This window comes from Camelus dromedarius, chromosome 4, assembly GCF_036321535.1.
Source record: "Camelus dromedarius isolate mCamDro1 chromosome 4, mCamDro1.pat, whole genome shotgun sequence".
Classification (NCBI taxonomy): Eukaryota; Metazoa; Chordata; class Mammalia; order Artiodactyla; family Camelidae; genus Camelus; species Camelus dromedarius.
This window is the reverse complement of record NC_087439.1, coordinates 13,319,976-13,338,157: the sequence shown is the minus strand read 5'-3', so window position 1 is coordinate 13,338,157 and position 18,182 is coordinate 13,319,976. Positions and strand designations below refer to the sequence as shown.

Here is an 18,182-nt window from a genome sequence, read left to right as displayed (position 1 = left end):
TGATAGAGCATCAAATGCTTGAGAGATACAAGGTAGGCTGGGCCAGCATGATGGTTCCTCCTTTGCACGTATCTATGGTTAATAAAGACGAGGCCAAGGGTCCACCCCATGTACAGGACTGGTCTTTCTGTACCCTGCAGTCCCACTGTCCACCCTACTCCAGCTTGTCCTTTGTCCACGTGGCTGACCTCTACCCAATGTATCAACCAAGCTTTTTTGCCCTGTAGATTTTTGGTTGAGTTCATCCAGAGAGAGGCGCCAGTAGGGGAAATGAAGACAAAAAGAAACATCATTGTATTTCTTCCTTCAGTTACTTTTCAGCTGGCTCCTATTTCTTGCACAGAATTGCATCAGCTTTCCTGTGTGTTACAGTGACAGTTCTCTCTGGTTTCTTCTGGTAAAGCCCCTTCTAGTTGGACCTATGGACCACGAGGCTGTATGATTCCTGCTGTTGTTAACCCCAGCGCGCTTTGCTGACTGTGCTGGTTTCACTTCACCATGTCAGTCTCTTCCTTAAACGCTGTTCAGTTGCACCACCTTTTTAAAACTTTTATTTTGAAAGAACTTCAAAACTATAGAAATATTTTAAAAATTGATACAGAGAAATCTTATGTTCCTCTACCCAAATTCACCAGTTTTATTGCCTTGTAATATTTATTTTGTCATATCCTTTCTTCATACTTATACATTAATAAATATTTGTAAAATTAATTTCTATAAACCATTTCCTCCATAATACTTTGGTGTGTCTTCTTTGTAACAAATATACCCTTTCACAAAACCACAGTGCAGTTATTAAATTCAGGAAACTTAGCATTGAAACACTGATCTGTAGTCCATATTAATTGTATTTTTCAATTTTTTTAATAACAACTTTATATTTGTTCTTTTATCCTAATACAGGCTTGAGTTCAGAATCATGTATTGAATTTAACTGTCATGTCTCAAACCCCACTTTTGAGTTCATTACCTGTTTCCTATTGGGACTGTGAATAATACAATTCCATATTAAAATTAATGAAAAGATGCCCCTAGTAGTCCTGATTGGAATTATGAGTATAAAAATTATTAATTTTTCCTTTTTTGGGCTGCACAATTATTGCCTCAGGAAAGAGCATCCCCATGCATTCACTCTTCAAGTTTCTGCTTCATGTAGAGCCACGTATGTGCTAAGTGTGAGGAATTAGATGAGAGCAAGAAAAAGACATCAAAGAGATAGAAAAATAATCCTTGCATCCTGAAAGTTCAACCCTTAGAAGAAATGACTTTTTCCCCCCTCTGAAAACAAAAGGATGAATATAACTAGAACTTTAAAATTCAAAACATCCTATTGGATAGGAATGACAAATACCAAGACAGAAAAGCCTTGCTGGTGGCACACATTAAAAATTAATTGTGGAATGTTTCTACTGAGCCGAGTTGTGATCTCAGAAGTTTTCACAACACAGTAAACTAAGAAGTCATTATCAATTGATCAAAGTAGGTATTCACAATGAAATCATTTTTCCCATTTTTGGGGAATAAGTGATATATTGTAAAAATAATTTAAAGGACTCAGAAATGTACGAGGTGAAGGACACCAGGCAGACAGACTATAGACAATGCAAAAAAGAGTTGCCCAAAGCAAAACACCAGCAAAATTCAGAACATATGAGCAAAGCCTTTTAACACAAATACTAGACTACTTTGGTCTCTCCTTTTTAGAGACACAGTTTATTGGATGCAAAACCAAACAACAATCTGTCAGAAAATTGTTTTCACACTTGGGCACTGAAGTGGGATTTGAACACAGAGAGGTGCATTCGTTAGCCTTTAAAGAATCCGATAATGATCCAGCCTTACGCCCAGACTTACTACGGAGTGGATAGAAGAGAGTCCACAGAGAATTTGCAAAAAGACCAAGTCAAATTAGAGATGTAAATAAAACAAACATGAATATCCTGAGAATATGAAGTAGAACTCTCAGCCATTCAGTTGAACCCAGCAAAGCCACTAAGAGGAAGCAGAATCCCTAACAGTCATCTTCCTAGCTGTGGGGGAGAATCTAAAGTATTGAGAAGCTCAATTTGAAAGCAAGTAAAGTGGTTTGTTTTTTTTTTTTTTAAACCATTCCCCTATGTAGGCAGCTGTCACCAGATCAAAGGCTGTTTAACATTCCAGAGCTGGCTAATCAACAGAGACAAACTCAAAGGGATCTTGGATCCCCCACTCCCACCCCCGCCCCGAGAGGTGACATCCATTCCATTAAGGTTTATATGAGTGAACAGAAGGAGAACATTATTAGAGGTTTTGCCTCAGGACACTCAGATGAAAATCACATTTCACTCTTTTGATTGCATTTGCAACACACAAAACAAAGGGGAAAAAATGTGACAGGTTGTACGTGGAACAATTTTTCTACAGATAATGTTCTTGTCCTCAAGGTAAATCCAACTAGTCATGCAAATTCCTCACTTCCTACTTGGAAAAAGCACACATACACCCAACATATGTGTATGTGTGTGTGTGTGTGTGTGTGTGTGTATTTAAGTTCTTGAGTTAAAAATAAAAACAGCAAAAGCAAAAAGTGAAGTTTTCTGAAGCAGCAGCATCAGCACTTGCCTCCTGAAAGATGATTTAAGGCGGGTAATAGAGACAGGAGGTGGGCTATGAATCCAGGCATTTACTCCTCCATGAAAGAGAATGTATAGCAAGATCCAAGCCTTCCACACGACTGGCCATGGGTACTGGCAATATCGGGGTGAGGGGACATCCACACACACAATTTTAACTTAATACTTAGGCTCAGGGAAAATGAAAGTAAGAGAAACCTCATGGAAGGAGAGAAGAGAGTGGGTAGAAACTGATGACCCGGGAAATGTAAGAATGGGAACTATTGGGAGCCTTAAAGGGCACGGTACCCAGAGGTGAGAATACTGGACCCAGTTTTTACCTTCCTCACGACATCACTGAGCTTTCTCTTTCCACTGGCTCTTTATGTATGAGGTAAAGGACACCAGCCAGACAGACTGTAGACAATGCAAAAAAGAGTCACCCAAAGCAAAAACACCAGAAAAATTCAGAACATACGAGCAAAACCATATGTGCTTTTTACATATGGTAGAGCCAAACCAAAGCCATATACTCCCACTTCTTATACTTTGGGTATGGAACTTGATCTGGCTTTTAACAAAGGAACATTTTTGGGTATTCTTCTTCTTTACCGAGATAAGCAAAAAAAAAAAAAATAAATAAATAAATAATAATACCCATGTGGAAGTTATCAGAAAAAACACTTTATAAATTTTCTTCTCTTTTTATTTCTTCTCCTCCCCTTCCTCTCCACTCACCCCCCAACATCCTTTTCCTTCTTCTTCAGTTATTCCTTTGGTACATGAATTTTAAAAGGATACACTGTGTTAGGATTTAGTGAGGCAGTTTAGAATAAAGAATTAAGTCAATTGGCTCTAAAGTCAGACCACCCAGAGTACAGGTTGGCACACTTTTCTGTAAAGGACCAGGTTGTAAATAATTTAGACTTTTCAGGCCTTAAGGATAACTGCTATAAATACTCAGCTCTAGCATTGAGTTGTAGACATATGTAAATGAAAATGTGCAGCTGTGTTCTTTATTTACGGACACTAAGATATAAATTTCATGTCATTTTCATACGTCACAAAATACTATTCTTCATTTGTTTTTTTTCCTCACTCATTGAAAATGTAAAAACAATTCTTAACTCAGAACCCATACAAAAACAAATGGCAGACCAGATTTGGCTGACAGGCTGTAGTTAATCGTCCTCTATCCTAGAGTTAAAGGCTATCCCATCAGCTGCCATGTCTGTGACCTTCGTCAGGGTACCTAACTTTCCAGTTTCCCTCATCTATAAAAGGAGATCAATTGTTTTATGGACCTTAGCTAGGTCTTTGGCTACTTTGAGTTTTAAAGGTGTTAATACATCCGAAATACTAAATATTGCCTGACTCATATCAAAAATTCTTTAAACACTACCTGTTCTTAGTATTAAAGTTATACACTAATTTACATCCGTGCACTTTATTCAACATGTCCCATTAGTAATATATGAGAAGAATCCCATTATAACTAAGTTAAATTACATGATCTTGTCTGGACTTTAAAAAAAAGGTGAATTACTTTTTAATTATTTTGACTAATTTAGGACAGTTGGTATGAAAAAGAGAGGGGAAGATGAGAGTGATCAAAGATAGGAGAGTTTAATATTCAGTGATATATAATATGTTTCATGATTGGTGCTAAAGATTTTCTGTGTGTGTGTGTGAGTGTATTTTTTTAACTTTAATATTTACTCTAAGTCTTTGTTACAAACTATCCTCCTTTTGTCTATTAAAAAAAATAAACTTTGAGAGAGTAAATAACTTGACGGATATCACATAGCCAAGCTAGTAATTGACAAATCAAGGCCAAAAGGAGTTTAAATTCAGAGACATGGTAATTTCAGATCCTACTATGTGTTTATCTGGAGAAGCAACAACTTTTTATCCAATTTTATTTATTTACATATTTTTAGTGAAAATTTGTATACATAACAAAAGCACAGAGAAGAGTATAATGAACGCTCCCATATATGCTATCTATTTAATAATAGTCCACTAATGGCTAATTTTGTTATGTCTCTACCATCTGCCTCTCACCCCAGATTGGCACATTGATTTTTAAAATATATAATTCTAATTCATGTAATGATGCATTAAAACTGGAAGTAGCAAAAAGTAAAAATGTTAAAAGAATAACACATCATAAAAATCCCAACAAGATTATTTTTGCTATTCCCTACAGGCTTCATGTAGATTAAATCATAATTTTATTAGCATTTTGTCATAAATTTTCTTATTCACATAGACTTCATAACCTTTGTATTTAATGAATACAATACATATATCGTGTTTAACTTTGCCTCTGTTATTAAACATTGCATTTTATATTTAAGTTTATATTTGTTACAAATTTTAAAAATTAACTTAGCTTTAGAAAAAATTGAATTTATTGGAAGGGTGCTGAGCTTTTCATAGAACTAAAAGCAGAGTCGAGTTCCCAAGCCTTGTGTAGAGCCCAGTGGCCAAGTTCTAGGGTCCTGCTCTCTGAAACGCTGCTTCTCAAGTTTTAATGTGCAAATAAAATCACTTGGGGTCATTATTAAAAGGCAGATTTCTATGCAAGAGACTTAAAATGGGACCCCAAAATCTGCATTTCTAACAAGCCCCCAAGTTATGCTAATATAGCTAGTTTTTGGTCCATCTTTGAATAGCAAGTTGCTGAAACTCTCCTTTGAACATCATGTAGCAACAAATAATTTACTGAAGGTTTGGTTCACATTCTTATTTTTTGTTCACTTTTATGTATATTGCACATAGATGCATATAGAGATATGATTTTGATGCACAAAAGTTTTATTTGTGTGTTTATTTTCAAAACTGTTCATCTTCATTCTTTTTCATCTTTTTTTCCCCCAGGTATTTCTATGTTTTGAGATGATCTCATTTCCAAAGGCATACAAATCCCTGAATTCACTTGCGGAAGAAATCCAGAAATCGGTTACAGAAATGTGAGGGAGAAGTTAAAAACAGTTCATCTCTGAACAATGTGGGTTTAAACTATGCAGGTTCATTTATAAGCAAATTTTTTTTCCAATAGTAAATACTACAGTTCTACACGATCTGTGCTGGGTTGAATCCACAGATGTGGAGGAAACACAAATGAATATAGAGGGCCAACTATGACTGTAAAATATATGTGGATTAACCCAACAGTTGTTCAGGGGTCAACTGTAAGTCACCAGTAAAGATATACTAATCTCATGTTGCCTTCAAAGCATCCTAGTAGGTGCATTGGAAATAGAAAATACAAGAAACATCCTTCCTCATTATCTCATGAAAATTATAAACTCACTTAGCATCATTTCTTCTTTCTCTTTCAATCTGGCCACTTCCAGATTTTACTTAGTGCCTGGACATAAAAGTCCATATACCTTTCGGTAAATGGAAAATTCCATTTAAGTCAAATCAATTCTTTAAGACTTGCGGTGGTGATGGCTGGAGTTTTATTGATTGGGGTTTGCACGCCTGTCATATGTCGCTCCTTCCTGTGCATTTATATTAGCAACCGTTAGATGCCATCAAAGATATCTAGTCTTTGAATGTGCTTTCTTAATCAGGAAATTGAGTGAACAAGAATATGGCACTATTTAATTAACAATAAAAGGATTTCTGCTATGAAATGCAAGTCTTTATTCAAATAGCACGCATAACTGCCTAATTATTAGTATTCTCTAAAACTGGTGACCTATGTTCATTTTTATTAACTTGCTAATTTCTCTGGAAAAGATAACTCTTTCCTGATTTCTTTCGTTCATTTTCCAAAAAAATAAAGAAAAAAGATAAAGGAAATATGAGGCCATATTTTCTATAATTCTCTTTTACTACATCCCAAGCTGCTTCATATACTTTACTTACTGGCTTACTGTTAATCCTATATACAGATTAAAAAACAACTCTGCATTGGTTACTTAAATGCATCTGTTAACTGCTTTAGCAAGCCATCAGGAGATTTGAAAAAACAATTTCTTTGATTTCTTTCCATGGCTTAATTTGAAGTCTTAAGGATTAAGTCTTTTTCTTCTCTGAACATTTAAATCTGTATAAGAAATAAACCGATCCAAGCTTAAACAAGTTTATCACAGATTTTAAAGATAACTAGGAAAACTGGACAGAAGACCCAAGCAGTGTGCTTTTAAGAATCTTAATTGCTCTAGCTAGTCAACTATATTGTGCCCAGTTCTTAATCCACCCCCTGGAAACTAATTTGAAGCACATGGGTTCCTAGCAGATGTTTTGGTTCATCATACCCGTATTTGGAATGACATTTGGTGATGGTGTTTGTAAGAATGCCCTTACTTTCAGGCATGCTATGTAATTGTTCACCATTTGGTGGTCCCATTCCAGAGATCACTGTAAATATCCTTTGTCCTGAGATATAGGTAACGTTAAGTCATTTTTCTGTGCATGAAATAGCCAGTAATTTAATTTACTGAAGTGCTTGGAAGTATGTATTTATAGATCAACGGAGAGGTGTAAGCAGTTGTCCCATTACCAAACATATCTCAAAATACAAAAGTATCGTTTAACTCTCAAATATGCTTTTTTGAGTAGAATCCATTTTTCTGAATTCCCTTCCTGATGCAGAAATATCATGAGGGGCACATGTTTAGAAAATTGTGACTAACGGCCCACATCAAGATACATCCTAATAGATTGCTGCAAAGATGCCGAAAGTCAGTCACTTCATACAATTTTTTTTTAAGAAAAGCACTCCCAGTCTGTATGTGGATTCATATAGGTTATATTATTAATGCTATGAGTTTCAATCAATACAGTTATGATGACACTTAACCTTCTCCCAGTTCCCTCATCTCCTTACCTTAAAAATGATATCATTTTCTTTTAGATGTAGAACCTCTGAATTTCAGCCACAAAAGGCTATGAAGCAAAATGGAAAATAATCTTGAAATCAGATCTTGACTCTTGCTGAGCTGCAATTTTCTCACTCATAAAATGGGAATGATAATACCTATCTCTTATTCGTAGTCAAAGATTGAATGGAAGAACACATGTAAAGTGACCTCTCTCGTACTTGATACAGAGACAAGGCTAGTATTGCTAGCTGATACTTTTGTCACTGTTATAATCATTGTCACCTACTGGTGGGACTATACCAAATCGACTTCTTTGGTAACTCTTTGAATGCCATGAATATTTTGATTGGTTTTAGGAAGTTTGTATAGGAAGTTGAGTTTTTAACTGGTTTACTGTTAAGAATTGATGGGCTCTAGGAAATGGTGGGCTGGGAAACTAGTTCTCCAAAAAGAAAAGAGCCTTCACTTGTAGTGTTTGCGGATTTCTGTGGTCTAAACACTCCCATCACGGACAATTTTATGTACTGAGTCAGAAACTTAGAGAAGATCTGCACAGTAGAGCCTCATGGATCTGGGGCACGCTGGCTCTGGTCCACTGCTGGCCCCAAGTCAATTAAATCATAGCCAATTATTGGAAAGACCAATGCAATAAATAACAAACTCAGCAAATGACCAAGTCATTAAATGACAAATAGTTCAAATAGCCAATTTGCAAAATGACAAATTTGTCAAAAGCCAATTTTCCAAAAGCTAACTTGCAGAAAAATAATCTACCATATGATCGATTCGCAAGTCACCGTAGTTACAAAACATATGAAATACTTTAAAGAGGAACTAAGACCAGTTTTTCAACCGTTGTGCTCCCAGAGGCAGGCGAATTAGGGGAAGAGGAAAAAAAAAGCTTAAAGATACAAAGAGAGGCATTTACACATATGGGAAAATTCATTTGAATATAAACTGAAATAGGCAACACATATGATCCTGACATTAAACGAAACCAGACTAAGAACTAAGCAACTGAAATGCTGAGAGGCAGTGGAGGGGGGGGGATTTGGGGGTGAAATCTGAGGGGGAAAATCCTAACCAATATGGCAATCTATTAATTTGCTATCTGTTATTTTCATCAACAGGCAAATTGATTTTTCAGTGAATTGGATTTACCTGAATTTATTCTTATTACCTTTATTCTGCTTTGTACCTGAAGATCCTGAAACACAGAGACTATTAATAACATCCAATTCAGTCACTGAGGTCTTGATATGAACGTCCAGTCATTTTAAAAGACTTACTGTCAAATCATCTGGACGTCTAATTATGTTAAATACAACTCTTCACATTAGGGGTAGGAAAGCTAGAGAAATACAAAATCTAAATTCCCTCATTTTGCAGTTACACTTAGAATCATCTAGACGGGATGCAACATGTATAACTCACTGTGAACAAAATTATTAAATACTCAGGTTGCCTTTATCACATCTCTTTCCCCAACTCCCCTTTCAGTGACCATGTGTAGTATTCTGAGTACACCCCAAATAACACAGGTAAATCTTTTCATCTATCTCTGAGCTTACACACACCTTCAGATCAATGCTCATAGTCTCTTTCTCCTCTTTCGTCAACCTCATTCATCTCAGGAAACAGCACTTTAGAAAGTATCTTAGATACATGAATACTGAGATCGGAAAGGGATCTTGCATGTCATTGAAGTTTATATTGGACTTTACTGGTGATGAAACTAAATTCCAAAGAAGTAAAGTGATTTACTGAAAGTCACAGGGAAGTAAGTTTGCTCATTAGCTCTCCAGTTGGGTACATTATTTTTTAGTCATAACTTCTTCGCAGCTCCTCTCATCCAATGATGAAATCTGTTTCTTTATCCTCTTGAATCTGGGCTGGTCTTGTGACTTGCTTTGACCAATAGACTCTGGTAGAAACTGTATTGTGTAAGTTTCAAGACTGGGCCTCACAGACCTTTCAACTTCTGCATTTTTCTTCACAGAGTGCTGTCCTGAGCCCACCAGGTTAAGAAAAGGAGTTTAGTTGACTAGAAGATGAGAGGCCACGTGAAGGACAGTTGAGGTTATCACCAAGCACCCATCATATGAATGGAGGCATCATGGACCAACCTACCTTCAAGCTAAATGAAGCAGCGTGGAATGAACCCAGGTGAAGGAGCAAAACAACTAGCCAACTAATCTACAGAATTGTGAGAATTCATTGTTCATTGTTGTTGTCAGTCACTAAATTTTGGGGTGGTGTGTCGCATAGTAGTTAATTGGTTTTTAAATGACTTTTCAGGTGGCCTACAAAAATATAAATATGGCAAGTTTTTAAAAGAAAAGAAGATAATTCAGAATACCAAGGTAAAGGGAAAAGTAAAGGTAGTAAAAAAAATGGGTATAGGTAGAGAAGACTAGAGATTCATATTTGGGCATATGGTTTACAGAAACATATGAGAAACTTAAGAAAAGTCAGTGAGATCTGAGAGAAGTCATTCCAAGAAGGAGGGACATTGTCAACTCACAAGTGTTGCAAGACAGTTCTCCATGGGTCTCTCACATTTCTGCATGTTTCGTAGGAAGGAACACTGACTGCCTTTGTTCTGGACATCTTATCAAAAATGTTTATATAATAAACAGCTTTAAAAAAACAAAAAAACAAAACACTATCCTCTGAGGAGCCAAGGAAGGCACACTTACTTACTATGAATACAAAATATTCAGTTTCCTTAAACTGAGCTCCCCACTTCCGTAGCACAACCCACTGTGTGTGCAGGGATCATCTGTTCGTCTTTAGAGCACCTTGAAGGAACTGAGGCCAGGGGTACTGATGTCAGACACGCTGCTGTTCATGCTGCTTGCTGTCCTGTAAGTAATCAAGTCATTTGTTTCTGACCCAGGAGTCTCGTGTCATCTGCCAGCATCCATGAAACTTCAGCTGGCTTGTTAGCCTGCGAGAAGGAAAAAAATCTCAAACCTTTCAGTTTTGACAGTAAGGTCTTCCACAGCATACCTACAAATAGACACCGAAGTAGTTTGTTCGTCTTATGAAGTGTGTTTATGTGGCATCCATTAGTAAGACAAGGGGGAAGAAAGAACCCAGATCACCGAACCTCAAAGTCAGTATTCTCTTTTTATTGTGCATAGTAGGAAATTTTATGAAGAATCCGCAACAAAGTGTTGCTAAATGGTGATAGCTTAATTCATTATCCCTTTCATGCTTTCTCACTTTTATTAAGTGAAAAAACTTTAATCCCAATAATGAACAACCAGTGGGTAACTGCAGGATTAATCAAATGAATGAGAAAAATATTCTGTGGCAGAAATTTCTGACTTCTCCCAATTCATGTGATTCAGATGGCTGTTTATTTCAGCCACAGTTTGATATACATGTAAGAGCAAGGTTTTGAAGTTATAAAGACGTAGGTCCAGTTGGGATTGTATCGCTTCAAACTTGTGCAACTTTGGGCAAGTGACGTCATTTTAATAGTTGCCATTTCCTCGCCTATAAAATGGTATTTAATTGTCCCAGTGTAATGACATGAATCTGATGGCATTATTTTGAAGATTACAAACACTTGTGGCTTATTTCTATACATTCAAATAACTCAATAAACGACAGCCTCCATTATCACTTCACGAATAGGTATGGCTAGTTCTTTACCTAGAAATTTATAGATGCTCATGGCTTCTGGGTCATCCCAGCTGTTATGAAAGGGGAGCATACAGGGCATGACTGTGGGGTCAAAAAGTAACTTCATAATTAGAGCGTAAGCTCCATGAGGAAATGGATCAGGTTCTGTACCCCAGGCCTTAGAATAATACCAAGCACACAGAAGATGCTCAGTGAAGATTCACTCAGTAAATCGGTAAATAAATTGGTCTGAATACCTTTGAGATTAAGTCCAGAAGTCCTGAGAGCAAAAACGGGAGAGAGAATTCGAACACACCTGCAATGTATGTCACTAAATCTGTGCCCCTTAGGGCTACCATCTTTGTACAGGGATGTCTCAGGACCCAAGAAATTAGCAGTTATCTCTGAGGCACTAGTACCTGCGAAGGAATGGGACAAACCGGACTGCAGTGAGCCATGCTGCAGCACAACCAGAGGAGGGACCTGCCTGTAGTTCGGAATTGCCAAAGGCCTGTCTATCTAACTTGTAGTGCTGTGATGGGGCCCAGAGGAAGCTGACCTCAGAATGGCTCAGAGTTACACCTGAAACCAACATAGGGAAGAGCTAACTCAGAAATTTGCACCTATTTTGTTTTACAAATGGGAAATAAATAGCATTTTGTTATTTTGAAAGCAGCTTCAGCTTATTGGTTAAAAAAAAAAAAAAAGGAGAAGGAAAGAAAGTGAGAAGAAAAAATAAATTTTAAGATCCTAAAATTAAGAAGAAAACAGAGCCATAAACTCAACCACCTTGAGATAGCGACTCTTGAAGATTATTGAATTTTAAAGTGAGGCATGCTTATCTGCTCCAAACCCTCTTTTTTTAAAGATGGAGGAACAGAGGCCCCAAGAGGCTGTTAATTTTACAAAGTCACATTTCACTCCACTGGTCCATATATTGACGACTGAAAGAAGAACTCAAATGAGAGGGTTTACCTACTAGAAGAACATCATCAGCGACTGCCTGGGCCCCTCCTGCCTGTCTGCTAATTAGTTAACATTGATTCCAAACTGTTTAGGCCAAAAACATTTTCCAGGGCTGCAGTGATTTTGTCTTTTAAACATCAAAGTTAAAAATAACCTTTCCAGAAACATCACACAAGGGCAACAAAACACACCATGTTTGGCACCTTTCAGGGAAACAAGCTTCTCTTTGCAGAATTCCAGCTCTCTGCTGTAGTGCCGGCAGGATGTGCCAGATCAAATCCATCACAATAAAAAGCAGGAAAACTGGAAACACTTTTTTTCCCCTATAGAAATGAAGAAAAATTTGAATCAGGAAGCCCTTAAATGTATTTAAGTTGGATCAAGTCATCAGATTGGGAAAGTACCCTGTTTGAAATCACTCCTCCTCTGATCCCAGATGATTCATAGGGGTCTGTTGACTAGGTGTCTGGCAAATACTCCACACCGTTGCTCCTGGCATGCCTGTCTGACAGATGTTAAAAATGAAAGGCTGACAATTTTTACAGTATAATTAAATCTCTCCTTATTTCTCAAGTGCTATTTAATATAATTTTAATCAAAAGTAATAACCATCCATAATTGCTGTAATAGAGGCATCTGTGTCCTATGTGAGGCATTACCTATTGTTCTTTGGGAAGATGTCTTGCAAGGGGAATGTCTCTTGCTAAAGTAGCTTTAATTCTTTCAAAACATTTGGAAGCAAGGAACAGACTCAAGGAGGATAAAGCTTCAGGGCGTGCCATCAAATGTATAAAAAGGTCACGTGGTCAGTACTGCAACGTGATGCTCCTTGCCTGTTTCCTGCCTTTGTAACTGAAGTCAGGAACGTTTCCTTAGAAGGACTGTTTGGAAGACACATACGAGGAGGAGGTGATTTTTATTCAGTGAGGCTGGTAAAAGTAACTGAACAGATGATCTGAGACCTCGGTCTCTGTCTTCGTTCATTAGGGTTGAGACAACAAACTATCATAGACTGGGTAGTTCGTAAACAACTGAAATTTGTTTCCCACAGTCCTGGATGCTGGAAGTCCAAGATCAAGCTGCCCCTATGGTCAGGCACTGTGCCTGGTGAAGCTTGCTTCCTGGTTCCTTCATGGCCATCTTGCTGTGATGTCACACGGCGGAAGCTTAAGTCTTCTCAGGCGTGTTTCACAAAGGTCCTTGGGACCGAATCACCTCCCAAAGGCCCCCACCTCCTAATACCGTCACCTGGGGCATTAGGTTTGCAGTGTGCAAATGGAGGGGCCGGGGACACAAACAGTCAATGGAAAGCAGTCACTGAGAAATCACTGAGTTTAACTTGTAAATATTTATTCCACCAGTTTGGTTATGAGCACGACTTAGACGTTCCTAAAGCTTAGGATGAAGTGAAATCATACATTGCAGAGCTAGAAGGAACAAAAGGGATGAGCTGGTCTGACCATCATATTTCACAAATGAGGAAGGTGGAGTTCAAGGAGTAGACGTGATTTATCCATGTATCCATAAATTGTGCGTTGAAGAAGTGGAACCGGAACCCTGGTGTAATGACTCCAAATCCAGTTGCTTTGACGTCTGAGCACGTTACCTTCTCACTAATGATGTTTTCATTAAAAAAAAGAATCAGTCTTATGAAAATTCTAAAACAATAGTTCAGAACTATGTCAAACTCTTCTGTGTTAAACTTCCCTGATTACTATTTAACTAGAGATATTTTCCATCTCCCCCTAAATTGGTGGTCTGTCTGGCACACAGCTTTATTGGAGGTAGCACAGACTAGCATAGTGTCTGTTGTTTGAGCTTAATTAATAAAAACTAAATTAGGCCTAACTCTGATGTTTAACTTATTTTAACATACTGACATGAAAGCTGTCCTTGAAACAAATGTTATGTATTGTTTGGTTATAACTGTGTTCCAAATAATAAGTTGTGGTTGTCTTGGTAGCTTTTCCTTGCTGACACTAATGGAAATCCCACTTGGGACAAATGTTGACAGAGCTGGGAAGTAACTAGGGGACCTAGAACTCTCATGCCATGAGCCAAAAAGGTGGCTGGGCAAGAGGCACCATAGTTTCGAATCCAATGTTCAGAGACGTGAAATTTAGGACACCCTGGTAAAAACAAAAGTCTTATTACGTGCCTATGAGCACTAGAGTGGGAAGTCTGAACACAGAATGGCTGGCACTTGGGGGAGAGGCATGCTACAAGTGTCTGAAAATTACAGCATGCAACCCTCTTGGTCAAAGGTGATACATAGAGCAAGTTTATTTCAAATGGGTGTTCCCCATATCTGAGCTTCTCTCTGAGAAGGGATTTACAGTGGAGAGTGGTGGAAGTAATAATGGGCAGTAGGTTTGGGAGAAAATGTGGTCTAGCATTATTATTTGAGTAGGCAAAAATAAAATTGGGAGGTAGGTAAAAACTGGGCAACCCTTTGAGTACTTAGACAAGAGGAAAGTTAGAGCTACTTTTAGGAGCTAAAATGTATTGCTTTTGAGTGCAGTAATTTGGCATGCACAGGAGAATGTCCACCCTTGGAAGAAAGGATTGGGGCACTCAGTAATTTTTTTTTTTGTGACTTAGTATGGGGAATTATAATAATAGTAAATAGGTAATTTTTAATACTATCTGAGGCATCTAATGAGGAAAAGAACAAAATTAGAAAGTTAGACTGGGGAAAAGTCATTAAGTACACCATTTTATAAGGAGATAAAATTTTAGAAAGATAGGAAATGAATATTTATTGGAAAAATTACTCAGAAGAGGAATCTATTATCTAGGAGAATTAAAGATATCAGGTTTAGTTAGTTTAAATAAATGAAGTTGCTTTAGTAAGTTGAGGAAAAACCATACTGGTCAATCAAATCTAAAAAATAAATTAAAAAAAAAATATACACACACACACACACACATTTAAATCAAACACATAGATCACAAGAATGTCTACTTTCCTGTGACTCTAAATTGAGATGAGCAAAGTACACAGTGGCTGTTGAACCAAAATATTAATATCTCAGCTAAAATTATACTGCATTACCATATTTCTAATTGTACATCCAATTGACACCCAGATTATAATAATGACATTATATAGATACAAGTCTGTATCAATAGAATAAGTTAAAAGAAGAAGCAGACATGCAAATGATATAGCTAGCTTTTTCTTGGGGGAAGATCTGGGAAGAAATTTAAGAAGGGTGGGACCATGAATAATGAAGGCACAAATAAGGGGAAGTTTATGTAGGAAAAAGAAAGAGAAAAAAAGAAATTAATTCTGTATGTCTAAGAAAATGTCTGGTGCCAGAATTTTTTTCTCTTTTATTTTACCTATTAGCTAGTTTTTCAATTTTGTGTGATTAATGATTCATATATTTATATATTTGTATATTTGCAGAATGACTTTGACTCACCCATTCTCTTCTATGGTAGAGCCATTCAGACAGAAATTCCAGGACCTCAGTGTGGAGGAAGCTCTTTCTCTGGAAGGCTGGTACAAACTAACCTGAGATGAGAACTACTGAAGCTGCCCACGAATTTGACTGCGTTTCGTGTCCTCGTTCTTACCATGGAGCCCTTGCACCCACTTAGAGGAGTTTATAAGGGAAGAAAAGGAATAAATCCTGGACTTTTAATACACAGTCATCCCCTGTTTTTTCAAAGTGCACCACTTGGCTTTGACCAAAGACCTATTAACATTGGCCAAAAGAAATCCAAAGAAGAGTTTTGCTTTTATGTACAATTATGATCTCAGTGTACAGTTGGAAAAAATTGCAGCCTTAAAGATGTTAAGTAAAATTCCCAAGGCTACTTAACTAATAAAGTACGCAGCTACTATTCAAAACCAGATAGCTTCGCTCTAGAGTTTGCCCTGCCAATCATCAGTCAACACTGTACCACAATATATTCTATGTAAGATACAGAAAGGATTAGGAGCTATTGACTGGGAACTGATACATATTAATGGAATTTCTGAGGAAGGAATGTGCATATATTCACCCACATATAGGCATGTGAAAATCCTTCCTCCAAATCTGAATATTTGAATATTTATACACTTCCTCAAGTTTCTTGAGAATACACTGAAAAATGAATACAGATGGAAATAGACAATTTCAAATAATTGCTACTTTGAACCAAATCAAAGGTTAAAAATCAAATCAGCACAGATCCTTCCACATCCAAGTGTGATGGACTGAGAAGTGCAGACTGACTCCTGATCATTGCATAGAAACAGCTATAAAACCTGGAGCTAATACCAAAACAACTACCTGAAAATACTGAAGAGTAAGCAAAAGCAGAGAGGCTGGGGGGCTGGGGCTGCACAGGTGGCGGACAAAACAACACGTGTAAGCTCTCACCACGGCAGCTTTCCGTCTGATGCTAAGTATCAATATTGTCTACTCTGCAAAAACAATGATTCTAGTGGGTCACATTAAAAACCTCTTCGCATTGTGACTAGGAAAACAGAAAAGTGAAGCTAGGAAACTTAGGAACACTGCAAAGAGCGGAGAATCCTGGAAGGAAATGAGCAAGAGAAGGAATCCACAGATGCTTCCTAACCATATCATGTTTTGTTTGAAAACTTGATTAGGGCAAAACAAAACAAAATACAACAAGAAAACTTCAAGTGGAGAGATCAGCTGTACAAAAGCATGTGTATTTGACCTGGAGAGAGCCAGTGAAAGAGTGAAAGAAAAACACTCTTTTCCTATTTCTTTTCCAAAACAGATGTCTAAAGACTTTGAAAAAAAAAGACAAAACTTCTCTTTTCTCCTTGGCTATTGTTACCTTTATAATTAGTTCCTCCCAAGAGAATGAGTTTCTGTTTTACACATGCTTTGACACTACCAAAAATGCTCATCAGGAGGATTGCACTGATGAAAGTTTAACGTTACTGTGGAGACAGGGAAACGGTAGCACTGGCTTACTGTTATTCTGATATGTACCAAGCAGAATGGAGAACTAGGTCAAAGACAAACGGTAGCACGTGGCTTACTGTTATTCTGATATGTACCAAGCAGAATGGAGAACTAGGTCAAAGACAAACAAAAACTCCATGTCAGTTCTACTCCCAAAGCTACCAAAAGAAGTTGAATAGCAAGATTCTTCTTCACTTTGAACCTCAGTTTCCTCATTGAAAAATGAAGCTATTTGGATTTGATAATTTCTAAGGCTCCTTTCCAGCTTAAAAATTTGATGGGTCTCAGGTATTTTAACTTGATAAGGTGTCAGAATTTCATCCTGAGCCTCAGCAGGTAGAGCAGTTGGCATGGAGCCTCCAAGGAACGCCTATGTCAGGATTTCCCAGAATATGTTTCATAAAAGAGTAAAATTCCAAAAGTAGATTTTTTTTCTTTTTTTTGCTTACTTAGTTAGTAAAGGCCTTTTTTAATCTTTCCAAGTTAGGGGATTTATGAAAAGTGAAGAATAAAAATAAAATCAAAAACCATCCTATATCATCCATCCTCCTTGTAAAAAAAAGTTAAAATTTTACTATGAAAAAGGAAGAAAAAAAAGTCAGAATAAAGCTTTAAAGTTAAATTTATGAAAAACTCACTATATTTACCTTCTTTTTCTCACTGCAACACTGAACAAGAGAAATTTTATCCAAAAACTGCTTTTTGGGGTGTTGGGAACCATTGGTCAATTCTTTGTGTTTCTCCTCCTATGCTCAAACCTGAGCAAGAAACTATTTCCTTCCTGAATCACAGAGCTTGCTTCTTTATCACCCTATTTGTATAATTTTATCTCTCTCCTGATAACCATCTAGCCAATACAAAAAAATATTGTCAATTTTTGAGAACAGCTGAGACTAATCTCAAGAATACCAAATGTAGGCAAGAATATAGAACAACTAGAATTCTTATACATTTCTGGAGAAAATGTAAACTGGTACAACTCTTTGGAAAACAGTTTGCCAGTATCTTATAAAGGTAACTGTAGATCTACCGTATGACCGAATAATGTCATTCCTTGGTTTACTCAAGGGAAATCAAATCATATGTACACACAAAGACTTGTACTCAAATATCCATAGCAATTTTATTCATGATAACCCCAATTTGGATCCCAATTTTATTCATGATAACCCCATTTATGTGAAGTTATGCAACTAGTCAAAGTAATCTATAGG

At 37.1% G+C, this 18,182-nt stretch overlaps 1 long non-coding RNA gene across 2 annotated transcripts; it reads left to right on the top strand.

Moving 5' to 3' along the window:
- Positions 1-9,431: 9,431 nt before the first annotated feature.
- Positions 9,432-15,893, top strand: LOC135321122 (uncharacterized). 2 transcript variants are annotated; one of them, XR_010380553.1, is made up of 2 exons: positions 9,432-9,638; positions 15,479-15,893. It is a non-coding gene; the product is annotated as an uncharacterized LOC135321122 (long non-coding RNA). The 2 variants fall into 2 exon arrangements; XR_010380554.1 differs by having other exon boundaries at positions 15,444-15,893.
- Positions 15,894-18,182: the final 2,289 nt, after the last annotated feature.